The sequence below is a fragment of the Bombina bombina genome, chromosome 5 (genome assembly GCF_027579735.1).
Source record: "Bombina bombina isolate aBomBom1 chromosome 5, aBomBom1.pri, whole genome shotgun sequence".
Classification (NCBI taxonomy): Eukaryota; Metazoa; Chordata; class Amphibia; order Anura; family Bombinatoridae; genus Bombina; species Bombina bombina.
This window is the reverse complement of record NC_069503.1, coordinates 1,067,860,775-1,067,880,880: the sequence shown is the minus strand read 5'-3', so window position 1 is coordinate 1,067,880,880 and position 20,106 is coordinate 1,067,860,775. Positions and strand designations below refer to the sequence as shown.

General features: G+C 41.6%; 1 protein-coding gene across 1 annotated transcript in view; it reads right to left on the bottom strand.

The window, feature by feature from the left end:
• Positions 1 to 20,106, bottom strand: part of NSMCE2 (NSE2 (MMS21) homolog, SMC5-SMC6 complex SUMO ligase) — a 1,014,246-nt gene that overhangs the window by 327,090 nt on the left and 667,050 nt on the right. The window lies entirely within an intron of this gene.

The window sequence follows — 20,106 nt, the reverse complement described above, 5'->3', positions numbered from 1 at the left end:
CTTCCCTCATGGGGATATTAACAGTCTTTTCTAGCATTATCACAGTCTTGTCTAGAAATAAATGACTGATCATACCTTATTGCAGCCTAACCTGTAAACCGTTCCCCCCAACTGAAGTTCTCTTGTACTCCTCAGTCCTGTGTGGGAACAGCAGTGGATTTTAGTTACAACATGCTAAAATCATCTTCCTCCCTGCAGAAATCTTCATCCCCTTTCTGCTAGAGAGTAAATAGTAAACACCGGTACCATTTAAAATAAACTCTTGCTTGTAGAAAATAAAAACTACAATTCTAACACCACATTCACTTTACCCTTCCGATTGCTTAGAGCCGTCAATGAGAATGACGGTGGGGTGGAGCTAGAGGGGGAGCTATATGGACAGCTCTGCTGTGTGCTCTCTTTGCCACTTCCTGTTGGGAAGGAGAATATCCCACAAGTAAAGGATGAATCCGTGGACTCGATACATCTTACAAGAGAAATGCAATTTTTAAAACATATCACAGTAGCTCCAATGAATTAATAAATATTAATGCCTGACCCTTTTCTCAATAATAATTGCCTTAGCACTAGTATATTTAATATATGAAATACACTGGTCTATTTAATACTAGCTTTGCAACTATAAAATACCAGCTTCAATTAAACCACAGCAATACAGAATATCTTTGCTTTAAAACATTAAAATATAAAACATCAAAACTCTTAATACATTACCAGTAACCAATATTTGAGAGTTCAATATTCAAGATATTTCTTATGGTCATACGCAAAGGTATCACTATATTGCAAGGGTACAGGTCACAGAGTATCTCTCTTGTCCAAAGACAGGATTCAGAGAAAAGTAAGCCCCAAACGTGTGTATCTCTCTTCTACAAAGTAAGTATGTCCCCTTTCTTGCATAGTGGCAGCTTATATCAGGGATAAGCCACTCCTTCATTCTCTAATCATTCCACATAAAATCTAGATACGCCCTTTGAGCAGGAGCTCACCTCTCATAGGTTACTGGGAAATGCAGCTCTCCTAACAGCCAAACCTTTTAGCTGTAGTACTGGTTTTCGCCCATCGGGGAAACAACAACAGGAATGGGAATGAGACATTTACATTTTTAAAATATTCTGTTTCTCAATTACAGGGATGTACATATATATTTATAAAATATCTATTTAATGCACTCAAAATTTCCTAACCTTAATAAACTATTTGTTCAATACATGGCCCATCTAATCTAACTGAGCACGTATTTACAAGTCCAAACATGGGTAATATTTAGAATATATATATATATATATATATATATATATATATATATATATTATATATATATATATATATATATATATATATACACATATGATAAATATTTCCTACTATTTTATATCATAATATTGTCTGTAAGTAGCAGTCTGCTGTAATTAATCATATAGCCATATCTATATTTAAGCATCATTCCATTTTAATATAAATACAGTATATTCCATATTTAGTGTACACCATGTTTCTATTAGGGTAGTTAAAAGGATTTTAATAATTCTAGTACCATGTTAATAATTAATATTTAGGAAGTTTAATAATATTTAATATTCTGCTGTTATATCGCCACATTTTCCAGTCATTCCCATATTTCATACGTACCTGCACTTAGAATTCTGTTGGAATTAAATTATGAAATATAGAAAAGCGGTAGTCCTGGAGAGTATAGTTAAAACGTCTTTATTTCAAACTCAGATTAAAAACGAATGGCAATCACAAGTAAAAACATCACAGGTGTGGCACTGTTTGGCTTACCGCGTTTCGGCTGAGAGCCGTAGTCATAGCCTATAGTGCTAGTGTGACACACCTCTCTAAATACTCATACCTAAAATCCTATTGGTTAAAAATTAGAACACACCTGTTGATTACATACTCTATACAAAGAGACTAATATTAACAGTACCATCCTAAGCAATTCAACCTAGCGATTTTGACAAATACAACATTCACTTATACATGGAATAAACATATTGCAGAATGAGAAATACACACCAAACCTCCAAAATTAGAAATAGTGCAATATACAATGTGCAAAATCTCAAAACATACATTGTGTACTATGTTACCATATTAGCTATATATATTCTCATTCTAACTAAGAATATGAAGGGTCAAAAGTCAAAAACATGTTATACACATAGAAAAGTCTAATACTGTTAAGGCGGATCCTAACCCTATAACATAATTATAGATCTTAATCGTAAGCAATAATATGGGTAAAATTTCTAAGTTACATGATTGTCCTAAGTAATCCAGGGTAAAGTATAAATGGACAAATGAAATCAAATGCCTGAATAGCGCAAGAGATTACAGAGTCCTAAACGGATAAAATATGACATGCATAGGAAGTGGCTCACAGAGAGCTAAGGAGCCCAGACCAGTTACCACAAATTCATGATATCATACTTGGAGTTGAGCCCATTTGGAATACGAGTGCCCATTGTGAAAATCCAATGGGCTTCTCTCAACTCCAGCATGCGATCTATGGAACCTCCCCTTTTAGGTCTGTGAACCCTTTCTATAGCACTCCAAGAAAAGGAAGAAAGGTTCCCTCCATGGTAGACCCCGAAATGCTGGACTACAGGGGTACTCGATTTAACTGTAGTAAAAAGAGGAAAGATGTTCCCTAATTCTGGTGTTTACATCTCTGGAGGTAAGACCTATGTATTGAATTTTTACATGAGGAGCAGTTAAGTACATAAATCACATTAGTACATGTGCAATTTAAGAGTGTTTTGATATTAAATGTTTTCCCTGTAACATAACTTGTAAATGTATTTCCAGTGCGTACAAAGTCACACGGTTTACATTTTCTGTGGCCCGCATTTATGCATGCCCTGATGTCTGATCCACGCACAAGCATCATTAGTCTTAGTCGGCAACATAGTTGGAGATAGCTGGGGAGCCCAGTGTGGGACCTTTCCTGTATGCACACCTAACCCCACTTTTAACCATTTCAATTAATTTATCATCTGCATTGAGGATTTTAAAGTGCTTACGTATAATGGAACAAATGTCATTGTATTGTCCACTGTGAGTGGTGACAAACGTCACTCCATCAAAGGGCTTAGAATCATTTATTTGTCTATCTACCAGAAGGACTATCTCTGGTTTTGGAGCTCACCAAATGTTTGGCCTTTACGAATGGCTTTTTTTTTGGATATCTGCGTTGTTGAAGCCTAGATTCAAGGTCCCTGGCTAAAGTCTTGAAGTCGCTGTCATCTGAACAGTTTCTTTTTAATCTGATCATCTCCCCTTTAGCAATTGCTTCTGGGACATGTTTTCGGATGGCAGCTAGTCCCGAATAAGACTGAATTCCTGAGATGGGTTTCCTGTAGGAAACTGTTTTAACTCTGCCATCTGGGAGCCCTATAAGGGTAAGATCTAAAAATTAGCACTTATGTCATTAAATTCAAATGTAAATTTGAGATCATGTCATTTGAATTTAGGGTTGAACAGAATTCTACAGCTTGTTGTTGGGTTCCTGTCCATATGAAGATCAGATCGTCTATATATCTTCGATATGTAGATATATAGACACGGAAAGGGTTACTATCTCCAAAGATTTGGAAGAACTCCCAGAATCCTAGGAACAGATTAGCATAAGATGGGGCAAATTTTGCCCCCATCGCTGTTCCACACCTTTGGAGATAGTACACCCCCTCGAACACAAAAAAATTGTGTGTAAGGAGGAACCCCACAACTTTCACAATAAAACAATTGAAATCTTCAGTGTAATTACCAAAGTTGTCTAAGAAAAAACAAATTGCCTTCAAACCTGTGTCATGTGGTATACAGGAGTAGAGTGAGACAGCATCCACAGTTAACCATCTGGATTGTGATGTCCAGACTACATTTTTCATTAACTGTAAAACATGTTTAGTATCTCGCAAATGCGAGGGTAATGAAATAAACCATTGGCTGTAGGATGCTGTCCACCCACTCAGATAAATTACACAGCAGGGAATCAACCCCACTTACAATTGGGCGACCTTTAACTTCAAAGAGGGGACTTGTGGACCTTAGGAAAATGGTGGAAGGCAGGAATTTTAGGAAAATCAGGGACCAGGTATGCAAAAGTAGTTGGATCAATGAACCCTGATTCCACACCCTCATCCAAAAGATCCACAAGCTCCCTCCTGAAGACAGAGGTGGGGTCACCTTTAAGGATGGAATATTCCTCCCTATTATTAAGTTGCCTTAATGCTTCAGCAACATAAGTTTCACGGTCAAGAACAACAGTCATACCTCCTTTATCGGCTTTTCTTATGGTGATACTGGAGTTATCTTTTAACTCTTTGACTGCCGCTCTTTCCCTGAAACCTAGGTTGCTTTTAGGTCGTTTCTTGGACTGTTTGAGAGCAATAAGATCTTGTTCAACCCTGTTGTGAAAGGTTTCTATAACATTACCCCTAACCTGTATGGGGTAAAAAGTAGATTTTCCCTTCATCAGGGGGCCTCTATTAAGAGTGCCTTGCGTGTTATGAATAGATTCTGACTGTAATTGTTGCAAAGAGACTACATCACATGTTTGTGAAAAGGAGAGAGACTCATTATAAGTCGAAGTCCCCTGTTGTTCATTATCACTGGCTTCACTAGTTGATGAAAAATATTTTTTTAAAGTTATGTTTCTAGTAAATTTATTGAGATCCAATAAGGTTTTGAACACATCGAAGTCATTGGTAGGTGAGAAGTTGAGCCCCAGACTAAGTACTTTTAATTGATCAACAGTAAGCAGTGTAGAAGACAAGTTGATAACATTACTTTATGTAGCATCTATTTGTACTTTGTGATTGATTTGACTTGTCTCAGCTGGTATCTCTGCTGTGCCTGTGAGTTGTGATAAGATTGTGTTTTGGACTTCCTCCCTCCCCCTTTGTGTGGGATCTGGTCCTGGGGAAAAACCTGTTCCATAAGGCCTATATTTCCTGTTTGTGTGGCATTAACATGTAGACCTGGCTGGGATGCAGGTATGGGATACATAGAATAGTTAGAGTTCGTTTGGGGAGTTATATTATAGGGTGTCTCTACTATATGTGGTGGGGGAGTGATTATAGACCTCTGTGCAGGTAGTGAGTTGCTTTGTATCTCTCCTATACACTGAGGTTCACTAGTATTAATACTGGTAGTTACACTTGATGTTTGAATGTTTGATATATCATCACTACCATCTGTACTATACTCAGTATCACTTCCAGAGAACGTTACATTTCTATTGTTGTTCGTCTGTCTGTGTCTGTTCCTACGTCCCCTTCCTCTCCCCCCGAATCTGGGCTGATTTTGTCTAAATGTAGATCTTTGTTTTTTACTCCATATATACACTGTATTATTAAGATAATCATTCTTATCTCTCAAAAATTTAGTGTGTTTCCTCTCCATGATATTTGATCTGCTAGTAGCTAAAATACCTCTAAGGATGTTGTCAAATTTAGCAAAATCAGATACTGTGCTGCGCAAATTAAGTTCTGCCTGTAACTCTGCAATTTCTGACTTGATTTTATCAAGTTGCTTAACTTTGTATTGTAACATAAGAAGCATCAGATTAAGTGAGCAATTGGATAATACTTTGTTCCATTCTTCCACAAAGTCTTTATCATTACAGTCCACATCAAAGGTTGGAAATTTAAAAATACGTAGACCTCTGGGGATCATTTGTAATGATCGGTATTTCTCAATTGTCCAAATATCCCACTGGAGTTTGGATTCCTTAATCAGCAGATCTTCCATCATGTCAAAGAGTGAGCTAAGTGCTAGTACACTTTTGTCCTCAGAAAATATCACTTCACTACTAGCAGTCCCTTCATATCTTGCTGAATAGGGCATCAAAGAGTAAAATTGCTGTATAGGAGGGTGTATAGAGGTGTGAGCCATTTCGTCCATATTACTGTGGGGAGCTTAAGACTTTGCTTTGTGTGTGTAACAGGCGCTACTACTGAGTGTTGGTACTGCCAGTAAAGTACCCAAATAATCAAACATACAAAAGAAGGAACTCAGTAGTGCTAAAACAAATGCGTGAAAAACCACTTGAGGTCAGCTAATAGTTAATAGTGCAGTGTATTCCAAACTGTATGACAGCTTAAGGAAACTTTTATAGGTAACTGCATAGGCGAATTGGTCAAAATAAGTCCCCCACTGTTGCCCAAGCCTGCTTACTATACCGGACACTTTGGGATCTACGATGCACGGGTACCTTATACCATCTCCGAGTGCTCGTTTCTTCACCGGCTCAGCTGCTTGGCGTCCTCGTGGGTCTGCAGATGTACAGCGTCTCTCCTCTTCGATGAGCGCTGGATCCTATTGGCTAGTCAAAGCGTCAATCAGCAGTAACCAATCCGTGGAAAGTACTGATGCTGAAGAATCACCAATAACTATTTGCTGCACGCACACACCTCCCCACAGCTTAACAGTCCAGGATACACTGGCAAAATGTAGAAATATAGAAAAGCGGTAGTCCTGGAGAGTATAGTTAAAACGTCTTTATTTCAAACTCAGATTAAAAACGAATGGCAATCACAAGTAAAAACATCACAGGTGTGGCACTGTTTGGCTTACGCGTTTCGGCTGAGAGCCGTAGTCATAGCCTATAGTGCTGTGTGACACACCTCTCTAAATACTCATACCTAAAATCCTATTGGTTAAAAATTAGAACACACCTGTTGATTACATACTCTATACAAAGAGAACTAATATTAACAGTACCTCCTAAGCAATTCAACCTAGCGATTTTTGACAAATACAACATTCACTTATACATGGATAAACATATTGCAGAATGAGAAATACACACCAAACCTCCAAAATTAGAAATAGTGCAATATACAATGTGCAAAATCTCAAAACATACATTGTGTACTATGTGTACCATATTAGCTATATATATTCTCATTCTAACTAAGAATATGAAGAGTCAAAAGTCAAAACATGTTATACACATAGAAAAGTCTAATACTGTTAAGGCGGATCCTAACCCTATAACATAATTATAGATCTTAATCGTAAGCAATAATATGGGTAAAATTTCTAAGTTACATGATTGTCCTAAGTAATCCAGGGTAAAGTATAAATGGACAAATGAAATCAAATGCCTGAATAGCGCAAGAGATTACAGAGTCCTAAACGGATAAAATATGACATGCATAGGGAGTGGCTCACAGAGAGCTAAGGAGCCCAGACCAGTTACCCACAAATTCATGATATCATACTTGGAGTTGAGCCCATTTGGAATACGAGTGCCCATTGTGAAAATCCAATGGGCTTCTCTCAACTCCAGCATGCGATCTATGGAACCTCCCCTTTTAGGTCTGTGAACCCTTTCTATAGCACTCCAAGAAAAGGAAGAAAGGTTCCCTCCATGGTAGACCCCGAAATGCTGGACTACAGGGGTACTCGATTTAACTGTAGTAAAAGAGGAAAGATGTTCCCTAATTCTGGTGTTTACATCTCTGGAGGTAAGACCTATGTATTGAATTTTACATGAGGAGCAGTTAAGTACATAAATCACATTAGTACATGTGCAATTTAAGAGTGTTTTGATATTAAATGTTTTCCCTGTAACATAACTTACCAGCTATCTCCAACTATGTTGCCGACTAAGACTAATGATGCTTGTGCGTGGATCAGACATCAGGGCATGCATAAATGCGGCCACAGAAAATGTAAACCGTGTGACTTTGTACGCACTGGAAATACATTTACAAGTTATGTTACAGGGAAAACATTTAATATCAAAACACTCTTAAATTGCACATGTACTAATGTGATTTATGTACTTAACTGCTCCTCATGTAAAATTCAATACATAGGTCTTACCTCCAGAGATGTAAACACCAGAATTAGGGAACATCTTTCCTCTTTTACTACAGTTAAAATCGAGTACCCCTGTAGTCCAGCATTTCGGGTCTACCATGGAGGGAAACCTTTCCTTCCTTTTCTTGGAGTGCTATAGAAAGGGTTCACAGACCTACAAGGGGAGGTTCCATAGATCGCATTGCTGGAGTTGAGAGAAGCCCATTGGATTTTCACAATGGGCACTCGTATTCCAAATGGGCTCAACTCCAAGTATGATATCATGAATTTGTGGTAACTGGTCTGGGCTCCTTAGCTCTCTGTGAGCCACTCCTATGCATGTCATATTTTATCCGTTTAGGACTCTGTAATCTCTTGCGCTATTCAGGCATTTGATTTCATTTGTCCATTTATACTTTACCCTGGATTACTTAGGACAATCATGTAACTTAGAAATTTTACCCATATTATTGCTTACGATTAAGATCTATAATTATGTTATAGGGTTAGGATCCGCCTTAACAGTATTAGACTTTTCTATGTGTATAACATGTTTTGACTTTTGACTCTTCATATTCTTAGTTAGAATGAGAATATATATAGCTAATATGGTACACATAGTACACAATGTATGTTTTGAGATTTTGCACATTGTATATTGCACTATTTCTAATTTTGGAGGTTTGGTGTGTATTTCTCATTCTGCAATATGTTTATTCCATGTATAAGTGAATGTTGTATTTGTCAAAATCGCTAGGTTGAATTGCTTAGGAGGTACTGTTAATATTAGTTCTCTTTGTATAGAGTATGTAATCAACAGGTGTGTTCTAATTTTTAACCAATAGGATTTTAGGTATGAGTATTTAGAGAGGTGTGTCACACAGCACTATAGGCTATGACTACGGCTCTCAGCCGAAACGCGTAAGCCAAACAGTGCCACACCTGTGATGTTTTTACTTGTGATTGCCATTCGTTTTTAATCTGAGTTTGAAATAAAGACGTTTTAACTATACTCTCCAGGACTACCGCTTTTCTATATTTCTACATTTTTGCAGTGTATCCTGGACTGTTAAGCTGTGGGGAGGTGTGTGCGTGCAGCAAATAGTTATTGGTGATTCTTCAGCATCAGTACTTTCCACGGATTGGTTACTGCTGATTGACGCTTTGACTAGCCAATAGGATCCAGCGCTCATCGAAGAGGAGAGACGCTGTACATCTGCAGACCCACGAGGACGCCAAGCAGCTGAGCCGGTGAAGAAACGAGCACTCGGAGATGGTATAAGGTACCCGTGCATCGTAGATCCCAAAGTGTCCGGTATAGTAAGCAGGCTTGGGCAACAGTGGGGGACTTATTTTGACCAATTCGCCTATGCAGTTACCTATAAAAGTTTCCTTAAGCTGTCATACAGTTTGGAATACACTGCACTATTAACTATTAGCTGACCTCAAGTGGTTTTTCACGCATTTGTTTTAGCACTACTGAGTTCCTTCTTTTGTATGTTGGAATTAAATTATGACAGATATATATAGGAGCATTATAATTATTGATCAATCACTTACATACTTCACCATTTCATATGTCTCAACAATGTTTAAAATATGTTTAAAATATGGACCCACATTCATGATTATATTAATAGGATAACTTATTGAAATATGTATTTATTTCAAAACCTCATATTCACACCAGATTCCTGAAACAAAGAAAAATCAATGTAGTTTTATTCTGACACAGTCAAACATTTCAAATTCACCAATACAGCTACCCACTCAATACAGCAGACACTTATCTAATATAGTATATCAGGCATAAAGGTATATCCTTCCAGACCAATATATATATATATATAACATAAATTATGCTTATCTGATAATTTCCGTTTCTTCTAATGGAAAGAGTCCAGGGCTGCTTTCATTACTTTTGGGAAATAAGAACCTGGCCACCAGGAGGAGGCAAAGACACCCCAGCTAAAAGCTTAAATACTCCTCCCACTCCAGTCATCCCCCAGTCATTCTGCCAAGGAACAAGGAACAGTAGAAGAAATATCAGGGTGAAAGGTGCCAGAAGAATATAAGGACGCCCCACATAAAATCACGGGTGGGGAGCTGTGGACTCTTTCCATCAGAAGAAAAGGAAATTATCAGGTAAGCATAATTTATGTTTTTCTTCTTAAATGGAAAGAGTCCACAGCTGCATTCATTACTTTTGGGAAAACAATACCCAAGCTATAGAGGACGCTGAATGCCAAGACGGGAGGGTACATAGAGGGCCCATACTGAGGGCACCAGGCCTGAACCTCTACCCAATAAAAAAAAAACTGCTTTGTCCGAAGCAGAGAAAATTTTAAGAGGAAAAGCCCCAATGACACTGACTCGCAGTTAGTCCAGAAGCCAAACTAGAGACCGCAAGCGGACTCGCCTGAGCCAACAGTCCTCCAGGAGACACCGCCGCCCAACAAACGGTCCCCCACCGCTCACCCCCCACAAATGAAAGGGACACCAGCCAAAAACCCCCAAGGGTTCAAGACAAAGGAGGACCGAGGAAACCGAAAGGTCCCCTAATACAAAAAAGAGCACCTCCAAAGAGTGAGCCCAGCTCACAGAGACCTAAAGGGACCAAAACAGGGAAAGAAGGCCACGCCAATACCAAGACAGAACAGACGTCTCTCCAACATCCTGCAAGCACGGAATGGAACTGAAGAGGCAAAGTCCTACCAGTGTCTGACCATAGAATACTAAGTTATTTGACCATGAAAAAAGTGTTTAATACACTCAGGTGAAAAACCCCAAGCTTGAGAACACAGAGTCCATAACAGGACAACACAGAGGGTACTTGCTAGGAAGAAGAAGCAGTCAAGCAAGAAACAGAGCGCAAAAGCAACCCCGGACAGAGGGCACGCTCCAGGCAACCTAAATTGCCGGACCAACACACGTCCCTAAAAAGGGGAACACAAAACCTCAATTGAGGCCCCTCCGAGAAGGAGAGTATACCCTCAAACCTGAAGGAAGAGTAAACCCACTAAAATCAATGGAGCAAGGTGAAATAAAAATCTATACCTTAGCAGACTGAGTATAGACAGTATAGACTCAACAAGCTCACACATCCATAGGAGACTACAACCCGAACACAGCGCCTTAGACCGCTCGGCCATCCTGACCCACAGATTCACACCCAGCTGGAGCAACCCAGCAGCAGGGATCCAACACAGGGGAACAAAGAATCCCGAAACAGGTACAGGAACGAGCGTAAGGATAGCACAGCCATTATAACAGAGTACAAGTACAACCCGACTCTGAAAACAGACAACAAGGCCATAGACTGAAGGATCTATCCAAATAAAGGCCCAACAAGTCTGACTTGGAGCCAGCAAGACCCCAGGGGGAACCAATCCCACCGTTCCGCCTCCCATCCAGGAGAAGACCAAAGAAAGGACTCCATCTCCATAGGGAGGAGAATATCCACTAATGAAAAGGGATGATGCCGGACAGGCAACAACTCCTCAAGGCCCGAAGGCACCGGCTAATGGGAAGATAAATTCCCAACACAGATGTCCTAGAAAAGGACCCCTCCTACAAATAGCTTACCAAGCAGAGGCACAGCAAACCCTAAGGCGGACCAGAAATTGGACCTTCAGCGCCAGCAGCTGGGTATGAACCAACAACCCTTAAGGCGCAAGCCACACAGCTAACTACAAGATGACACGGGCTACTCCTGTGGCAAAGATTAAAAAAAAAATATTTTGAAAACCTAGCCAACCATGACCCGGTCAGGTAGATGAAAGAAGGTGTCCCTAGACAGCTACAGGTTTGAAGCCTGAACCCCAGACCACTGAGGATCATCTGGGCCCAAGATCCCACAACCGTGGAACACCCCGACCAGCCCTGAGATCCAAGATTCCAAATCCACCCAAAACTGGGTCAGGAAAAAGGCCAAGCGAAGCTTCAGCAACCGGAAGTCTCAGGGAGAAAAACAGGTCCGGGCACCTAATAGTTCAGGCAAACCTTACTCTAGAATTAAACACCCCATCTGGCCAAAAAGCCAGATACAAGGGATATGGATGCATATCCAGAGAATCCGGATAGTGAGAAGAACTCGAAAGCCCTGACCAAAGGAAGGACCCACCTATCTAAAGTCCAATGCTCCAAGAAGCACGGCTAGAAGTTGTATGAAGATACTTTCCAAAGCCTCAGGACAACCAAGGGATACCTCGAGGTAAAAAAAAATCCTACTAGCAGGACTAGTCTACCTATCACCTCTGCACAAGCAGAGGACACAAGGAAGAGAAAGGCACTAAGCCTACCCAGCTCCGGAAAACCCTGAGCTAAACAAAGTCCCCGCAGGGAACAACCATCACCCGGAAACACAGATCCCTAAAAGGAGATCCAACTCACCCGGAGATAATGGAAGAAGACCCAAAGGTCCCTTATAACTCAGACAGTACACGACAAAGAGTAAAAGCTGCATCTAGAAACAGCTTATGCGTATACCAGCAAGGTGGGAAGAGCTGCAACTGGTTTCAAACTGCAAACCTACTGCATGCTAGACAGCTGTCCTGTACCTGCTGTTGGATCAAGCCCAAAAGGACAAATCCAGAGGCCTAAAAGATGAGGGCCAAACCGCTCAACTGCGGTAAGGGGCGTTAAGCCCTCCAACCCTCCACCACATAGGGGAAAATCTAGGGTCTGATGAAATCATATGTCAGATAGAGTAACGCAGCGGGAAACTCCCCTGCCCGGCCATCTATGACTGAAGGCTATAAGGACTGAAACAATCCTTCCCGCCTCACGAACCCACAGGTCCTCTCGAATTCTTAGTTGAACATGAAAAACAATGATAACCTGAGCACTTGGCACTTCTACCGAACCAGCTGAGCAAAACAGCACCACATGTCAGAACATCCACAAGACCGAACGGACCCAACAGGACCAGCATGAACCTAGGGTCCCAACCGGTAAGCTGCTTAAATTCTCCATCGTAGGGGAAAAAACTGAAAACAGACATTTTAAACATTGGACTACCATGTCCAAAACAACTTCAGAAGAAGTAATAAAGAGTATCAATCCCCAAAGTTCCTAAAGGAAAAAAAAAAAAAAAAAAAGACATCAGATCGGATATAAATAAAATATAAGGCAACCTGGAGGTTAACGCCCAAAAAGACACAGGCTACCCGCAGGACCAGCCAAACGGAGCCCTATCTTACAAAACTGGGAAAGATCTCAAACAAATGACAATCAGGAGATTACTTCATCCCCACATGTCTAATGAGGGGCACCATTCGAATTATCAGACTGAAAATCCCCGTAACTGATAACGATAGGGTCATTCAATAACTGAAAAACATGTCTGAGCAACACCCGAAGGCACACAATCCTGTAACGAAAGGCACAACACTTAGAGACAGATACCCCCGCGGGAAACTGTAGAGACCCTCCCCAAGGCGGAAGGCCCAGGACATTAGGGCGCGAGCACATTCTCAAATAAACGTCTGGACTCTGCAGACGAACAATATGTGGAAGCGAAAACGTGCTGCAACCTCCAGGGGAAACACGCCGCCCTGCATGGAGGAACCATAAACTGGGTTACCCGCATGTGCAGAAGTATGATTTGGTTAGGGAACTCGCCTCTTGGAGGACAGGACCCCCAGAGGCGGATGGCTCAGCAGTCCCTCGATTCCCCGAGCCCGAGGAACCAGGCACTCTGAAATGGCATACGGAACAAAACTGGTTGACAGGAGTCAACGAGGCCACTCTGGATTCAACACCGGACACAGAATCTGAAATCAAAATAATCTCAGTATCAGAATCCTCCATAACTGAATCTGAAATTAACACAGTCTCAGCATCCTCTATAACTGGATAGAGGATATTTACATATGGACTAAAGTAGTAAAAAGAAAAACGGCACCTGACACCCATAATGGCTGGGGCACTCACCACCTCCTAATTACTAATTTCCTGAAGATTTCTGATAGTCAGAAGACTTTCGTCTTTCTCATTTCAGGAGGTTGTTACTTATTTTTTTACCAACTTATTCAGACAGGAAACCTTTTGAAATGTATATCTTCTAATTTGACAGATGTCTGCTTTTGAACACTGAGATGTGTATTGGGTCAGAAAGAGGGGGGTTTGATTTCTGAGTCTAGCTTCAGAATCTTGACAAAAATGGATTTGCATTTAGCAATGATCTAAGCATCAAAATTTAATATTTAATATATAAATTAATTATTTTATCTTATCATATATAGGTATATTTGTGTATATATATATTTATTTATTATCTAATGTCACTCAGCAATACCCTAACATCTAGTACAATCTGTTGAGACAGATCTGAATGGTCGCCTTTCCATTGTCTCAGCATGCATAGTTGTAAGGGTCTGAGATGGAATCTGGCAAAAGAAATGATGTGCATACAGGACACCATGAGTCCGATCACCTCCATACACTGAGCCACTGAGGGTCTCAAGGAGGCCTGGAGGGCAAGATATGCAGTAGTTAGCTTGTAACATCTCTAATCTGTAAGGAATATTCTCATGGCTATGGAGTCTATTATTGTCCCCAAGAAATTCACCCTTATACTTGGAATAGAACTCTTTTCCAAATTTATCTTCCACCCATGTGATCGAAGAAGACTGAGAAGGGACTTTGAATGTTCTTCCGCTAGACGAAATGATGGTGCCTGCATCAAGATATCATCCAGGTAAGGCACTACTGCAATACCTTGTGTTCTGGCAATGGCTAGAAGAGCCCCCAGAACCTTCGAAAAAATATCCTTGGAGCAGTAGCTAGGCCAAACGGAAGAGCTTTGAACTGGAAGTGCTGGTTCAGAAAGGCAAACCTCAGGAACTGAACATGTTCCCTGTGTATCGGAACGTGAAGTTATGCATCCTTCAGGTCTATTATGGTCATAAACTGTTCTTCCTGAACCAGAGGAAGGATTGACCGTATTGTCTCCATCTTGAAAGAGGGAACACTTAGAAACTTGTTTACGCACTTTAAGTCCAGAATCGGACGAAAAGTTCCCTCCTTCTTTGGAACCACGAAAAGGTTTGAATAAAATCCAAACCTCTTTCTACTGTAGGTACCAGAACAATTACTCCTAGAGAGGAGAGATCCGGTACGCAACCTAAGAAGGCAGCCCTCTTTTCTGGTCTTGTAGACAGACTGGAGAGTAGGAATCTGCACATAGGCGGATGAGACTTGAATCCTATACTGTATCCTTGAGATACAACCTCCAGGACCCAAGGATCCTGTATATCCTGGAACCAAGCATCTGAAAAAATAGACAGTCTGCCCCTTACTCGATCCTATCCCGTATCAGGGGCCGCCCCTTCATGCCAATTTGTTCTCGGCGGGCTCCTTAGTCTATTTGGACTTATTCCAGGACTGAGCCGGCTTCCAAGTACTCTTGGGCTGCTCAGACTTGGATGAGGATAGCTGTCGTTGTGATTTGTCGGAACAAAATTAGACAATTGCCGTCCCTTAGGCCTATTCTTCTTATCCTGCGGTTAGAAGGCACCTTTCCCTCTGGTAACTGTAGAAATAATGTCCAACCCTGGACCGAATAAAATCTTCCCCTTGAAGGGAAGAAAAGGAGTCTAGATTTAGAAGTCATATCCACAGACCAAGACTTTAACTAGAGAGCCCGACAGGCTAGGACCGCAAAGCCAGAAGCCTTTTCATATAGGCCAATAATCTGCATATTCGCGTCAGAGATGAAGGAGTTAGCAATTCTCAGAGCCTTAATTCTTTCTTGAATATTCTCGAGGGGAGTCTCCACCTTAATGAGCTCTGGCAGAGTGTCGGACCAGTAGGTAGCGTCTCCAGCAACTGTGGCTACAGCTGCCACCAGTTGAAATAAACTCATCTAAATGAGAGTCAAGGACCGGGAATTATTTTTTAAAAGTAGTTGAGGGGGAAAATGAAGTTCCTATTCTTTCCCATTCATTACTAATAATGTTCACCATCTTAACTGGCACAGGAATAGTCAGAGGGACCATCCTGTCTTCATAAACCCTGTCTAATTTAGGGATCTTAGGTTCCTAAGGGAGTGTAGCCTCTGGAACCTCTAGCGTAGACAGAAACTCCATTAATAATAAAAAAAAGAGCAGATAAAACATTTTAAATCTAAAGGAGGGTTCCTCCGCAGAAGAAGGTTTAGAAACTGAAGTCTCCGACTGACAAAGTTCACCCTCTGAAGCTACAGAGGTTAAGTCATCCTCAGATAGTAGCTAAATCCAACAAATATTTAGATGACTCTAGGTCAGGAGAACTATGTTTAACCTTTCTCTTGCATTTGCTAGAGCGAGGTAAGGCACTAAGGGCCGCAGACACCGCCGATTGTAACTGCGTGGTAAAGTCTGCTGGAAAAAAGCCCCCTCCAGATGGAGGTTTAGTTGAGCCGCGGGGGAACTGCATGTGGAGCGGGTGGTGTTGAAAGGGTAGTAATCTCTCAGGAAACAGATTCCTGAGACGTAGACGGCTCAGAGGGGCCAATAGTGCTATGGGTATTAGTAGGCTTGTCTCCCTTCTTAGACTTTAGAACAATGCTTAGGCAAATGGAATAAAATTGAGCAGGCAGGCAAACCACGGCCTCCTCACAATATAAACAGGAATTAATAATCAGTACAGAAGGAGCAGAAACTTTTTATCTAGTATCAGAGTCCTCCATAGCTAAGATATATTCACAGAAGGACAGACAAAAAGTAAACGTTTTTATTAAAAAAAACTAATTATGTTTACCTGATAATTTAATTTCCATCTGTATGGGAAGAGTCCACAGCTGCATTCCTTACTTGTGGGAAATACTGAACCTGGCCACCAGGAGGAGGCAAAGACACCCCAGCCAAAGGCTTAAATACCCCCCCCCCCCCCACTTCCTCATAACCCCAGTCATTCTGCCAAGGGAACAAAGAACAGTAGGAGAAATATCAGGGTGAGAAAGGTGCCAGAAGAAAATTTAGGGCCGCCCATCGGAGAACACGATGGAAATGAAATTATCATCAGGTAAGGATAATTTCTTTTCCATCTTAATATGGGAAGAGTCCACATATCCCCAAGCTCTAGAGTACACAGAATGCTAACAGGAGGGAAAAACATAATTTATGCTTACCTGATAAATTTATTTCTCTTGTAGTGTGTTCAGTCCACGGGTCATCCATTACTTATGGGATATATTCTCCTTCCCAACAGGAAGTTGCAAGAGGATCACCCAAGCAGAGCTGCTATATAGCTCCTCCCCTCACATGTCATATCCAGTCATTTGACCGAAACAAGACAAGAAAGGAGAAACTATAGGGTGCAGTGGTGACTGGAGTTTTAATTAAAATTTAGAACTGCCTCAAAAAAAAGACAGGGCGGGCAGTGGACTGAACACACTACAAGAGAAATAAATTTATCAGGTAAGCATAAATTATGTTTTCTCTTGTTAAGTGTGTTCAGTCCACGGGTCATCCATTACTTATGGGATACCAATACCAAAGCTAAAGTACACGGATGATGGGAGGGACAAGGCAGGAACATTTAAACAGAAGGAACCACTGCCTGTAGAACCTTTCTCCCAAAAACAGCCTCCGAAGAAGCAAAAGTGTCAAATTTGTAAAATTTTGAAAAGGTATGAAGTGAAGACCAAGTTGCAGCCTTTCAAATCTGTTCAACAGAGGCCTCATTCTTAAAGGCCCAGGTGGAAGCCACAGCTCTAGTGGAATGAGCTGTAATTCTTTCAGGGGGCTGCTGTCCAGCAGTCTCATAGGCTAAACGTATTATGCTACGAAGCCAAAAAGAGAGAGAGGTGGCCGAAGCCTTTTGACCTCTCCTCTGTCCAGAATAAACGACAAACAGAGAAGAAGTTTGCTGAAAATCTTTAGTTGCCTGTAAGTAGAACTTCAGGGCACGGACTACGTCCAGATTATGCAAAAGACGTTCCTTCTTTGAAGAAGGATTTGGACATAATGATGGAACAACAATCTCTTGATTGATATTCCTGTTAGAAACTACCTTAGGTAAAAACCCAGGTTTAGTACGCAGAACTACCTTGTCTGAATGAAAAATCAGATAAGGAGAATCACAATGTAAGGCAGATAACTCAGAGACTCTTCGAGCCGAGGAAATAGCCATCAAAAACAGAACTTTCCAAGATAAAAGCTTAATATCAATGGAATGAAGGGGTTCAAACGGAACACCTTGAAGAACTTTAAGAACTAAGTTTAAGCTCCACGGCGGAGCAACAGTCTTAAACACAGGCTTAATCCTAGCTAAAGCCTGACAAAAAGCCTGAACGTCTGGAACTTCTGCCAGACGTTTGTGTAAAAGAATAGACAGAGCAGAAATCTGTCCCTTTAACGAACTAGCAGATAAACCCTTTTCTAAACCCTCTTGTAGAAAAGACAATATCCTAGGAATCCTAACCTTACTCCATGAGTAACTCTAGGATTCACACCAATATAAATATTTACGCCATATCTTATGGTAAATTTTTCTGGTAACAGGTTTCCGAGCCTGTATTAATGTATCAATAACCGACTCCGAGAAACCACGCTTTGATAGAATCAAGCGTTCAATCTCCATGCAGTCAGCCTCAGAGAAATTAGGCTTGGATGGTTGAAAGGACCCTGAATTAGAAGGTCCTGCCTCAGAGGCAGAGACCATGGTGGACAGGACGGCATGTCCACTAGGTCTGCATACCAGGTCCTGCGTGGCCACGCAGGGGCTATCAGAATCACCGATGCTCTCTCCTGTTTGATCTTGGCAATCAGTCGAGGCAGCAACGGAAACGGTGGAAACACATAAGCCATGTTGAAAACCCAAGGGGCTGCTAGTGCATCTATCAGCACCGCTCCCGGGTCCCTGGACCTGGATCCGTAACAAGGAAGCTTGGCGTTCTGGCGAGATGCCATGAGATCCAGTTCCGGTTCGCCCCAACGAAGAATCAGTTGGGCAAAGACCTCCGGGTGAAGTTCCCACTCCCCCGGATGAAAGGTCTGGCGACTTAGAAAGTCCGCCTCCCAGTTCTCCACGCCTGGGATGTAGATCGCTGACAGGTGGCAAGAGTGAGACTCTGCCCAGCGAATTATCTTCAAGACTTCTAACATCGCTAGGGAACTCCTGGTTCCCCCTTGATGGTTGATGTAAGCCACAGTCGTGATGTTGTCCGACTGAAATCTGATGAACCTCAGAGTTGCTAACTGAGGCCAAGCTAGAAGAGCATTGAATATTGCTCTTAATTCCAGAATGTTTATTGGGAGGAGTTTCTCCTCCTGAGTCCACGATCCCTGAGCCTTCAGGGAGTTCCAGACTGCGCCCCAGCCTAGTAGGCTGGCATCTGTTGTTACAATCGTCCAATCTGGCCTGCGAAAGGTCATTCCTTTGGACAGATGGACCCGAGACAACCACCAGAGAAGAGAATCTCTGGCCTCCTGGTCCAGATTCAGTAGAGGGGACAGATCTGAGTAATCCCCATTCCACTGACTTAGCATGCATAATTGCAGCGGTCTGAGATGCAGGTGCGCAATGGCACTATGTCCATTGCCGCGACCATCAAGCCGATTACTTCCATGCACTGAGCTACTGATGGGCTTGGAATGGAATGAAGGACACGGCAAGCATTTAGAATTTTTGATAACCTGGACTCCGTCAGGTAAATCTTCATCTCTACAGAATCTATAAGAGTCCCTAGAAAGGGAACCCTTGTGAGTGGTAATAGAGAACTCTTTTCCATGTTCACTTTCCACCCATGCGACCTCAGAAAAGCTAGAACTATCTCTGTATGAGACTTTGCATTTTGAAAACTTGACGCTTGTATCAGAATGTCGTCTAGGTACGGAGCCACCGCTATGCCTCGTGGTCTTAGTACGCCAGAAGTGAGCCCAGAACCTTTGTTAAAATTCTCGGGGCCGTAGCTAAACCGAAGGGAAGAGCTACAAACTGGTAATGCCTGTCTAGAAAGGCAAATCTTAGGTACCGATAATGATCTTTGTGAATCGGTATGTGAAGGTAGGCATCCTTTAAGTCCACTGTGGTCATATACTGACCCTCTTGGATCATGGGTAGGATGGTTCGAATAGTTTCCATTTTGAACGATGGAACCCTTAGGAACTTGTTTAAGATCTTTAGGTCTAAGATTGGTCTGAAGGTTCCCTCTTTTTTGGGAACCACAAACAGATTTGAGTAAAAACCTTGCCCTTGTTCCGTTCGCGGAACTGGGTGGATCACTCCCATTACTAAGAGGTCTTGTACACATTGTAGAAATGCCTCTTTCTTTATTAGGTTTGTTGATAACCTTGACAGGTGAAA